We start from the raw sequence: 12,168 nt of genomic DNA, 5'->3' as shown, positions 1-12,168 counted from the left end.
TGTATTGCAATGTCAGTTTATTTTGTCATACACCGAAAATATTTCCCATTCACTGCTTCAGTCATACCCTGGTTTATCTGGCTAAATTGCAACAGCTCACTGTTGTCTGTATTAAATTCCCTCTGCTATTTTGTAATCTGACTTCCCAGCTGGTCCAGAGCACAATGCACCTTTGGTAGCCTTTCTCACTACCAACTACATCCAATCTCGGTATAATCCACATATTTGCTTCTCGAGTTTGCCACATTTTCACGTCATCTAAATCATTAATATCAATGCCAAACACCCAGTCGCTTTCCCCGCAGTACCTCGCGAAACTTATGACTCCATTCGGAGAGTCAACCATTTGCAAGCTTTCTCTGGTTTCTCCACTTGCTTCATCCTGAATTCGAATGACCTTTCCCTTTTGGACCAGCATCCCATGCAGAACTTCGTCAAACGCCCTGTTAATGTCAATGTAGGCAATGACACCCACATTCTCTTCATCAACCCTTTTATAACTTCCACAAAAATCTCAATAACTTGGTTACACATGACCTGTCAGGTTGACTAACCCTCTTCAGACCCAGTCTTCCGAAATCCTATACATTCAGTTTCTTAAATACCTTACAAGGACATACACAAAACGGATTTTTGGAGCCTTTCTAACACAGATAAGCAAAACTAGCTGTCCTCATATCCTCTGGCGCTTTGTATGTCAGTGCCAGTGCTCGAACAGTTTCAACACTAGCGCCTCAGAGACTAAGAGGGAACACGTTGTCAGGCCCTTGAGAATTATCCATTTAAATTCACCTCTAGACAGCAAGCTGTTGTTCTGCAATCTGTACACCTTCTATGACTTGACTAACCTTTCTTCATTTCAATAATCTGTGTATCTGTCTACCATGTAAATACTGGTAAAGGAAAGTCATTGTCGATCTCCCCCATCCCATTCGGCTCCATATCTAGATGTTCAGGTGATATTTTGTGACAGTTAATGGGGCAGTAAGGAACCATCGGGTTTTATAAATAAATTATCTTGCCAGCAAAAGGTCTGTTAGTCCTGGAAATGTGCTCATTATAGTTGTTGTTTACAAAGTTCACTAGAATGTTTTCTGGAATAAATAGTTTTATGCATGTGGAGCATTTGCTGGATCTGGGCCTGTTCTCTAAGGAGGTGAGTGGTGGCTGTAGCATAACCTTGTATGCCTGGATACGCGGACGGGAAGAAGATGTTTTCATCATCAGGGGAGTCCAGGATCTGTGGGCAGAGCCTCACAGTCCATTCAGTTGTAAATAAGACCCTTCTCCTCCATCCAACAATTTGGTTTCAGGATCCGAATTTCGCCTGTATTGTCAACAAAAGTTTTACGCTACTCGAAGGCACATCAGTTTGATAGAATTATTGACATTTAGTTCGGCAAAGAAAGAAAATTCATGGAGTTCATTGTATTCGATGATATTGTATTGCAATGTATTTTATAATAAACCATTGTCTCCAATTAGAGCAGAAAGGGCGTACCCAACAATGAAAATTTTGATTTTCGGCCAGCTCTGCACTTGCTGAAAGTTCTGTAGAACTGAAGCAATCAGGGGATTTACTGAATGCACGTCCAGACATGGTTGAAACTACAACTGGAATTTTAGCTACCCCGTTACCAAAGAGTTGAGTTCCCAGTATTCATTGTGTTCATAATGAAACTCAGATGATTTGAGGTTTGTTCTGCTGTTACTTTTCTGGTTAGTTCCGGTGATCCACTTCGTCAGTCGCAGGTGTAACAGATTCAAGGGGTGTTGAAGATTTTCATCTCTCTCTCGTCACTGCCCTTCAGCTGTGAAACAGTGGACTCAGCAGCAGATCTGGATGCGAAAATGCCTTGACCATTTACTGTATGGAATATATGAAGCCTGTGTTGGAATGAAGAGATAACTAATGAATGTAGGGATTGCATCTCTGCAAATTTGCTCAGGATATCACAGACAACTTGCACTCAGTGAATATTTGTGCATCAGAAGAAATGAAAGATCTCAACTGAGTTCTAAGTTTACAATTTTACATTAAAGACATTTTCCTCCTGTTGCACTACCGGAAATAAGCCGGCTAATTGACCTGGGCGGGATCCCACTCCACAATAAAATAATGAACAAATGTGCTCAATGTAAATGTGGAAACAATTTGAAATGTATCTGTGCACACTTTGTCCCCGTGCTCTGGATTCCAGCCGGATCCCTGTCCAGAAAAAAAGTGTCATCAGTTTTTAGTTTCGTCCCGGGTTATTGTAGGACTCTTAGGTTTGAACTGGGAATAGTTGAGACACTGTAGCATTTTACAGGCAGCACAGAGTCCTGGAGTTTGGGGCCATGGTTTATAATGCTGGGATAGGGACTTCAAGAATATGGCAATTGAAGAGTTTGGCCTTCAGATAGATTGCGCTTCTACAGGTGGGTCTGGATGGAACTCTTGCAATGAAGCAGAAGTTTCGGGCAGATGAACACTGCTTGTGGGGAATCACTGATTAGCCGAATCGTTAGATTTGTTCATCTTTCCACAGCAGTTCCTTACCTGCTGAACGCTTCTAGTAATTTCAAATTAATTTTATTACTTTCACCCTGGAAACGAGTAAATCTCTTGGAAATAGGTCTGTGGATAGGCCGTCATTTTGTGACAGTTAGAAGAGCAGAAATGTAACCTCAGCCTTTATCGGTAAATCACCCAGCTACCAATTTACCTGTTATTCCTGGAAATGTGTTCTGTGCAGTTGTTGCTAATAAGGTTGACAATAATAAAGTCGGGACTTAGGCTTTATGTACGAGGAGCATTTCATTGCTCTGCACATGTGCTCAGTAGAGTTGAGAAGGATGCTGCTGGGGAGGTTTTGTGGAATGAAAGGGATATTTATAGATTTGTTCACTGAGATTATAAAATATGTCTTCCACGTTTAAATTTCAATCAGTTTCGTCTTTAGGAACATCGAGCAGAAATATTTTGTTTCTCCTTTGTATTGTTTAGGTGCTTCATTATCTCTCTGATTAAAGTTAGCCCTGCGGTGAGAGTTTTATTGGAGGAAAAGCTCACAACTGGAAGCAAACCACAACTGAAGATGAAGTAACAACAACTAGTGAACCAGCCCGAGGACTGAGAGCATCAGTTGGAGAGAACCCTTCTGACTCAGAGCTTCCATTGATTCAGTCAGGCGAGAATTCGTTGGGTCTCATTCACTCAAACACAGGTGCTTTAGACATTACATACCTGTACAAAGGAAGGTACGAAATAGTTGGAGTGAGACTGAATGTGGCCAGAAGTACCAGTTATGCATCTGTGAGATCCAGTTGCTATCACTCCATGACTGGTATTGTGCTGTCAGCAGCCCAGCTCTGTAAAGTCACTCACATTCCCTCACAGCGTTTGTTCACTTTAAGATCTTGTATCCTCCGAAGCAAATATTGGCCAATTCAGATGTTTCTTTGCTTGGCTGTGTCACGTCATAATCATCTCAAAATGAGCTGACAATTTCCTCCCTTTTCAAGATGCCCCAAGTGCTTCGCGGTGTAGTGATTGCAGAAAAGTGAAATTACCCTGAACACAAACGTGTTTTTTTGAAACAGAGAAACTCCGCCCCACTGGTTGCGATGAAAGAATAAGGAGAGATCCACACGGAAATCCGGACAGAAAGGTTAACGCAGCCTGTTTGTTTTCCTCTTTAGGGTTGCTACATTGATCCCACTCCCGCCTCCTCCCGCTGTCAGACCCGTCCTGAGCCGGAGAGAGTTAGTGTGACACGGACTGCGGCAGTCCCGCTCTACCCCGGCTCACCCGGCCCTGTCCATCTGTAATGAGCGACGGACACATCACAGCCGAGTGGCCTCGGGAGCAGCAGCTCAGTCACAACTCTCCGTACAAGGTGAACACACCGGTGCAGGACCAGTGTCGGTCACCCGGGTAGTCAGACTGTGATTTCCCGGGACCACACTGAACGCCGTCCGGTTACAACATCAGAGGTAAGTGTTGTCTATGATTCTGTACAAATATTCAGCGTTTACAGCGAGACTCGGCATTGGTCGGGATTGGGAGTGAATTTAGTGGAGAAGGGAGTCCGGACATGTTCGTGTTTACGAGTCAGTTACTGTCCAAATAGATTCACAGAAACGATTTCGTTGCCCTGAAGCATAACTACTCTCCAGGGTGGTTTCTACTGAGTGCGAGCAGAAGGCACTTTTCACCCCGGTAGTGAGATGTGAAACATCGCACGGGGCAGTGACCCGTCACCGATCTCTCTCAAACAAGAGAAAAGCAGCAGATGCTGGAAATCCGAACAACAGACAGGGTTAAACTTTCTTCGCATTTGAACGACAGTGTTTTGATGAACCGGTTTGGATTTGATTTCAGTGGAACGGCCACTCCCTGTTCTGAGGAATGTGACGGACAGACAGCTGCTTGCTCGCAGACCCTGAGCACCGAGTCTCACAAGACAACAAGCCGCACCTTCCAAATCAGTCAATGGGACATTGGAAAAAAGTTGAATTTCCCCATGGGGATGAATAAAGTATCTATCTATCTATCTATCTGCCCTCCTCCCCTTTCCAGTCCAGTCCCAATGAAGGGACTCGGTCCGTAACGTCGCCTGTTTACATCCATCCTCAGATGCTGCCTGACCTGCTGAGTACCTCCAGTATTGTGTGTTGCCATGCTTACCGGAGATCCGCGTGGGGCTGTGGGCAGGGCTACTTGTAAGAAACGATACACAGTATCCACACTGTCAGAATATTCTTGCGGAATTAAGGTGAGAATAATTCAACTTCTGTTGTTTATTTCGTATTTTTATTTCCAGATGTTTGTGCATTGGACCATCGATCAAGGAGATATTTGCTCTGTTTAAGTTACTTCTCACTCTGGTGTTTCTTTTGTTCCTATTGTGTCCTGTTTGCACGATCTACATTTTCCACTAGTTGGGTAAAAATGTAGAAAAGCTCTAGAACAATGGGCACGTGTTTCACAGCAAGTGTGCGAGAAAACAACTGCTCCGTTTTCAGAGTTTCTTATTTCAGACGAATACAACTATTGTTCCTGTGCCGATTGAGTGTGTTTTGATTTTTCTTTGTCTCCTCAATGACCAGTGGAGGCAAGTCTTTGATTCTGTTTCAGGCCGAGATTGTTGATAAACAGCGGGTTTGGTGTGTTACAGGGATGGACATGAGTATGCTTAATGACATTTTAGACCCGTTCAGCGGTGATCTCATATCTGCAGCAGCAGTTTCCAGGGGCCTTCTGGTCGAGTTATGCGTATTGGTATGTTGACTAGAAAAGCTCTGAGAATTTAATCGGTGCAAGCTAGTATAAAGTATGTATGCGAAGGGAGATATGATTTTATTTGTACGGTTGAACTGAAAGCACACATTAAATTGAGTTAGATATGGCCCTTGTGGCTAAAGGGATCGGGGGTATGGAGAGAAGGCGGGTACAGGTTTTTGAGTTGGATGATCGACCATGATCATACTGAATGGCGGTGCAGGCTCGAAGGGCCGAATGACCTACTCCAGCACTTATTTTCTATGTTTTTATGTTTCTATCGATAAATCATTTACACGCAGATTTGTGCGTTAATGATGTGCCGCAGCTGCGTGAGGGGATCGAATTTATGATTAACATGCTGCGCTGGACAGCACGGTATCGGACCGAGAGACACGCTCCCCGTTCCCTGTTAATCCCGCCACAGACTCCCTTGGGCTCTCGCGCTGCCCACTGCCCGACCCGCGCCCTCTCGCGGGGCTCGTTACCCTCGCGCTCCCCGGCTCACGCTGAGACGATTAGGGAAACCTTGCGCTCCCGTCGTCTGCCAGACAACTGTCGTCAAGTGAAGTGCGAATTATGTAGCTCCCAGAAATGTCAATTTAGGAATCTGCTCGGTCTGAACCAGGTCCACTATCGCTCGCCCGGGAAGTCAGACTGTAATTACCCGGGACCGCACCAAATGCCGTCTGGTTACAACATCAGATGTGAGTGGCGCCTCCTGTAGTAAGGTATACGCTTTATCTGTCTTCCCTGCAGTAGAAAGGGTTAACGCGACTTTGGCCATAGCCGACTGAGAGTGAATTGTCGGATCAGTTGGATTTATTTTCAGCAGAAAGACCACCCCGTGTGCGAGGAAATGTGCACGTTCAGGCAGCTGCGAGTCGCAGAAAACTGCAACCCACACCATCAATCATCTGGCCCTCTCCACCTTCCTTTCCGGTCTGTATCGGTCCGAAACGTCGGCAGTTTATTTCCCTGCACGGATGCTGCCAGTCCTGCCGAATTCTTCTCTCATTTTATCTATTGCCATGGTTAACAATAGATCTGCGAGAGCACGCGTGTGGGGCAGTGGGCGGAGATAGCTGAAATTAATGATTTGCTGGATACATTCATCGATATTTAATTGACATGCACATTCTCAGAATTCTCTTGGGGAAATAAAAAAGGAATAATTCAGTTTTGACAGTTAAATCGGATCGTTATTTCCACATAACGCCTCAGCTATGTTTTGGATAAGTGATAAAGGAGTCATTTGCTCTGTTTTAAGCCACGTCTGCCCGCGGTACCGCTTGTGTTCCTGCTGTTTCGTGTTTACGCGATTCTGATTTTCCACAACCTATGTGAAGATTAAGAACATTTCTGGAACATGGGCTAATGTTTCAGCTCTTTTCCTCAGTTGTTTTTTTTTTATTATATTAGATATGTACATCTGATGTTCCTGTGTTTTTTAAGTTGTTTTAAACTCTTCACCTCAATCGCCACTGGAGGCAACGTCTTTCATTCTGTTCAAGGCCCAAATTCCGGATTACCTGTTGACATGTTACGGGAATGGACATGGGGACTGAAATAGAAAATTAGATTAGCCTTGGTATCATTGTCTGCAGCAGCAGTTTCGAAGGGCAGAGTGGCCCACTTATGCACATTGCTATGTTGACTAAGAATCGTCTGACAATTGAACATGTGAGCCAATATAATGACCGTATACAATGGCAAATATGATGTCATTAATATGGTTGAACTGACTGCAGGCCTTACGTTGAATAAGGATTTAATCCCAGCATTGTGTGTTAATTCTATTCCGCATCAGGTTTGGGCAACGAACGTGTAACTCACTCGGCGAGCAGGACAGCCGGTGCGGGAGAGCGATTGGTAATCTGTACCGGGAGTAGCAGTGAGCGGGTATCGCGTCTCTCAGTCCCATGAGAATTATTATGATTTGTCCCGCTTTTCCCCTCCTTTCCCCCATGGACCACCCCCCCCCCCCACACACACACACAGTATTCTGTACTTTAATCTCTGCGTTTCACTCAGCGGTTGCTCACAAAATCAAAATCGTTCTAAAGTTTATTTTTCTTCACTCTCAGCTGTCTGCTGAGCTGTACTTTTTCTCACCATAGTTGCCCATTTGGAAACCTCCATAGATTTTCATACTCTTCCGGAAGCATCAGCTTTCAGTCTGGCCTGATCGCTGTTCCGGAGATGTGGCTGGAAGGTAACCGGCTTTGGCTGCTCATTATTACAGATTACACGATGTTGTAAAAGACCAGGTCAAACGGACAGAGGCAGCGTGGGTGATAAGTAAGCAATCCGACTGTTGTTCAGTCTCCATGTCGAGGTGGTAGGAATGCACAATGGGGGTGAGTTTAATTTATGAATAGCAGAGAAATCGCCTTTGGAAGTAATAAACCCGAGAGGGTCTGCAGCTGCGGGAAATAAAGAGTAACAAATGCCAAATGCTGGTGGAACCCAACAGGTCAGGCAACATGTATAGAGAGGACGCTCTCAACCCTGAACGTGAACTGTTTACTCCTCTCCATAGATGCTGCCTGATGTGTTAATGTCCTCCAAAATTTTGTGGCTGTTTTTGGAACAGTGTCACAGACCACACAATATGATCGATACGACGAATGTAAATATCACTTGCAGGCTTGAGTCTACCTATTGACAGACGAGCCAGTTGCTAAGGTTATCACAAATTGCGGAATCTCGCAGGGTGCTTCTTAGAGGATGGTGCAAAGTTATCGGGGAAACAAAGGAGGATTCATATGGAAATTGCGAATGTTTTTATGCTACTGGAGCGGGATCAGGCTCAGTCGGGTGGGACTGAGCCACTGGGCTTCTGGTGATCTACAAACCGAACACGGCCTGAGGTAGATTTGCAACCACTGTATATTTGTGAAAAGGGACAGACTTCGGGGAGAGCCCCCAGATTAATTTAATGCTACAGTAGTGCAGGATTAGAAAGTGTGTGTCTGGAACGCTGGGCACCGGTACAATGGGCAATGTGTGACTTGGCTCAAGTTTCTTTTTCTTCTATCCGTCTGTCCCTATCTCTCTCTACCCAGGTATATCGTTTCCTTCTCCCGTAGTTTGCTATGAATTCCTTGGTTTTATTTACACTGAGTGAAAAGTTGTTGTTATTACACCAGTGAACCCATTTTCAATCTCCTTCCTACTTGTTGAATCAGCATCCCCCTTTGATACGGCTCACGACAGTGCTGTCATCAGCAATATTGTAAATGGTGGTGGAGCTAACTTAGCCACACAGTCATAGGAGAGAAGTGAGTAGAGCAGAGGGGGCTATGTACGCTTCCCCCCGGTGATCCTGTGCTGATGGGGATTGTGGAGGAGATGTTTTTAACAAATCGTACTGACTGAGGACTACAGGTGAGGAGATCCAGGATCCAATTTCACAAAGCGCTATTGAGGCCTAATTCTTTGAGTTAACTGATTAGTTAAGAAGGGATGATGGTACTAAATGCCGAGTTCTAATCGTCAAACAATATTTGAAAGTAGATCAACAATGGATGATTTTACTTTCACTGCTCGGGGGAGGCAGTAACCATGTAAGTAATGAAGTGGAGGGTGAAATTGTGGAGTTTTGTAGTTGCTCAATGCCCAGGGACTGAGCCCAGGAACTGGTGTCCCCGGGGCATTTGCAGCACCGTCCGCACACAAGTGTCCGCTCAGGGTAGCGGGAGCGAGTTTTCTTCAAAGAGGTTTGTATTCCCCATGAACACAGCGCCACGCCGGCAGTGCCCAGAGTCCGGCTTGGAGACAGTGAAACGAAAGAGATGGCTATCTATTACTGGCAGGAGGAGCAGTTGCTTTACTGCCTCACGATATTACTCGATCCGAGGGACGAAGCAGATATCTTAGAACTTTGATCCACGCAGTTTGTTTTTGAGGGAATTTAGAACAGTACAGGAAATGGCCCTTGGTCCGATGATGCAAATCGGAACTAATCCCCGAAGTGCCTTCAGAACTGAAATCAGAATCAATTTTAATATCACCGTTATTCTGTTAGTGTCGTCCAGAGTGAAGACATACTTAAAATGCTTGTTCAGTTCCATCATTTCTTTATCTCCCATACTACTACTCCAGAATCATTTTACAGGTGAGGTGTCCACTCTGCCCTCTCCTTTACTCTTTACGTATCCAACGAAACTTCGGCATGGTCTTTGATATTCTATTATCGTTGGCTAGCTACATTCGTATTCTGTCTTGTCCTTCTTAATGGCTGTTACTATTTGCCTTCAGTTGCTTTTTAAAAAGGGTATCCATCTTCGAATTTTCCACAAATGTGTGCTCCATTATATGTCCCCTCTTTGGTTTTTATATTGACTTTGATTTCTCTTGTTAGCTAATGTTGTGTCAACGTGCTTTCAGAATACTTCCTCAGCTCAGTTACATTCAAAAAGGATTCCCCTCTATTCTGAGGCATTGGCTACTGGTCTTAGAATTCCCCCATCACAGGAAACATCCTCACCACATCCACTCTATCGAGGTCGTTCAACATTTGAAAAGTTTCAATTACATCACTCCGTACTCTTCTCAATTCCCGCAAGTGCAGGCCTCTCCAATGTCAACACATCCGGTCTTCGATAAGAGAACCAAAACTGCTCACAATACTCCAAGTGAGGCCTCATCAGTGCTTCATAAATTCTCGATATCATATCCTAGCTTTTATTATCTAGTACTCAGGAAATTAATGAGTACTTGCAGTACTTTCCTCACCACCACTTCAACCTACACATTAACACGATAAGATCAGAAGACCTTAAGAAATAGGAGCAGAATAAGTGCATTTGTCCATCGAGATTGCTCTTAGCCCCAATCTACTGCCTTCTCTCCATACCCCTTCCTGACCAAATCAATGAAGAATCTATCATCTTCGGACAAATATATAAAAGACTTGACCTCCATAGATTCAGCACTCTCTGTCTGCATAAATTCCTTCTCATCTCCGTTCTAAAAGAACTCCCCTCTAGTTCCAGGCTGTGCCCATTGGTCCTAGACTCGCACCATAGGAAAATCAGCTCCAGATCCACTCTATCAAGGCCTTTCTCCATTCGATAAGTTTCAATGCAGTCACCCGTAATTCTTCTAAATTCCAGTGAAAACAGTCCCAGAGCCATCAGATTTTCTTTATACGACAAGACATTCAATCCTTGAATAATTTCCATGAATGCCTTTGAGCCTTCTCTAGTTTCAACAGATATTTTCTCAGATTTTCTCATAATTCTCCAATACTTGCAGTTATATTCTATTCCTCTTGAAATGAATGCTAGCACCTGCAAATTAACCTTTGGAGAATGCTGCAGGACTCCTAAGTCCCTTTGCTCCTCAGTTATTTTATTTGTAATTTCTATCCATTTAGAAGATAATCAATCCTTTCATTTCTTGTACCAAGGAGAATGACCATTTCCCGACACCGTATTCCATCTTTCATTTCATTCCCTATTTTGCTAATATTCCTAATACCTATCGTGTCCTCTCTATTTCCTCAAAACTACCAAACCCTCGACTTACCTTCATATCATCTGCAAACTTTGCAACAAACCATCAATTCCGTCATCCATTTACATAAGATGTAAAAAGAATCTGTCCCAGCACAGAACTTTGTGGATTAGCTACCAGCACCTAACCTGAAAAGCTCCCTTTATACCAAATCTTTGATTTCTACCAGTCAATAGGTTCCAATAGCAACATTTAATGTCAGAGAAATTTATACAATATACAGCCTGAAATTCCTTTTCTTTAGCCACTACTTTATCCACGTTAGACTATGTCCTGGAATACAGTGTGCTGGCTCGTGACTTGTTAATCAGCTTCGTTGTCAGCTTGTCAAAAGATTTCTGAAAATCCAAGTGCACAACATCAACTAATTCCCCTTTGTCTCTCCTGCTTGTTATTTCTTTGATAAATTCTAAGAGATTAGTCAGCTCAGATTTTCCCTTGAGGAAACTATAGCGGCCGCAGCCTATTTTGTCATGTGTCGCCACGATCTGTGGAATTTGTTGCTGCAGAGGTTAGTTTGAAGTTGTCATTTGGGCATATACGTGGCAGAAATTAAAATATTATTCCTTGCTAATAGCTCCAGAGTGTCAGGAGGAAGGCAGGAATTTGGTTTTGGGGGTAAAATAAGCCATGATTGAATGGTACAGCAGACTCGATGGACCAAATCACCAAATTCTGCTTGTACGTCTTATCTTTTTCCAGGACTGAACCATGACCATTCATATGCCATTATCTGTCCTGAAAACGCATTTAAAAATAGCGTATTTTGGAATATTACTGTGTTGAGTGAGGCTCACGTGAATCAGAACATGCCTGCATCAGGGATCAGATGGAGAGATGATGCTGGGAAGAGTGTAAAGTTTAATGATAATGTGAACTGATCTATACAGAGTGTTGTTTCTCACTGTCAGGATCTGATATTGACTTCAGCTTTTGGGATAGGATCATACATGGTGATGAAGTTGATGCTTACAGAAAATGTTTGGTCCCTAAACCAGCTGCTGCTCTGATGCTGGGGATGGAGGTGCCGTCATATTTACAAAGTAATCCTTCTCCCTCGGACTCATTGAATGCTTGTGTGTATTTCAGGATGTCACCAGCAGGTGGCGGTTTCCTCCATCGCAACCAAAGAGTAAGCAAGAAGACGACCATCAACGATCGTCAGTCGGAATCAGAATGGCTACAGGTATTATCACCGGGATTTTTATAATTAAACTTTTGTCGCGTTTGTTCACAATAGTTCAGTTGAAGAAACTCACACAGGCATTACGCGGCACAGCAAAGTTATATCAAACAGTGTTATTGATCCCCCTGGTAAAGCTGATTGTGGTAATCAAACAATCCAAGAGTTGCAGTGCAGGGACCTTGACTCCGGTAAT

General features: G+C 43.8%; 1 long non-coding RNA gene across 2 annotated transcripts in view; it reads left to right on the top strand.

Moving 5' to 3' along the window:
- The window catches only part of LOC140720303 (uncharacterized), a 1,203,583-nt gene that overhangs the window by 1,116,782 nt on the left and 74,633 nt on the right, over positions 1-12,168 (top strand). The window contains exon 6 of one of the 2 annotated variants that reach the window (XR_012097158.1): positions 3,685-3,978. The exons of the other annotated variant lie outside the window; for it this stretch is intronic. This is a non-coding gene — a long non-coding RNA (uncharacterized lncRNA). The remainder of the gene's footprint in view (positions 1-3,684; positions 3,979-12,168) is intronic. 2 annotated transcript variants of the gene reach the window in all.

This window comes from Hemitrygon akajei, unplaced genomic scaffold (assembly GCF_048418815.1).
Source record: "Hemitrygon akajei unplaced genomic scaffold, sHemAka1.3 Scf000041, whole genome shotgun sequence".
Classification (NCBI taxonomy): Eukaryota; Metazoa; Chordata; class Chondrichthyes; order Myliobatiformes; family Dasyatidae; genus Hemitrygon; species Hemitrygon akajei.
Note: the sequence above shows the minus strand (reverse complement) of the source record. Positions and strands in the feature narration are given on the sequence as shown.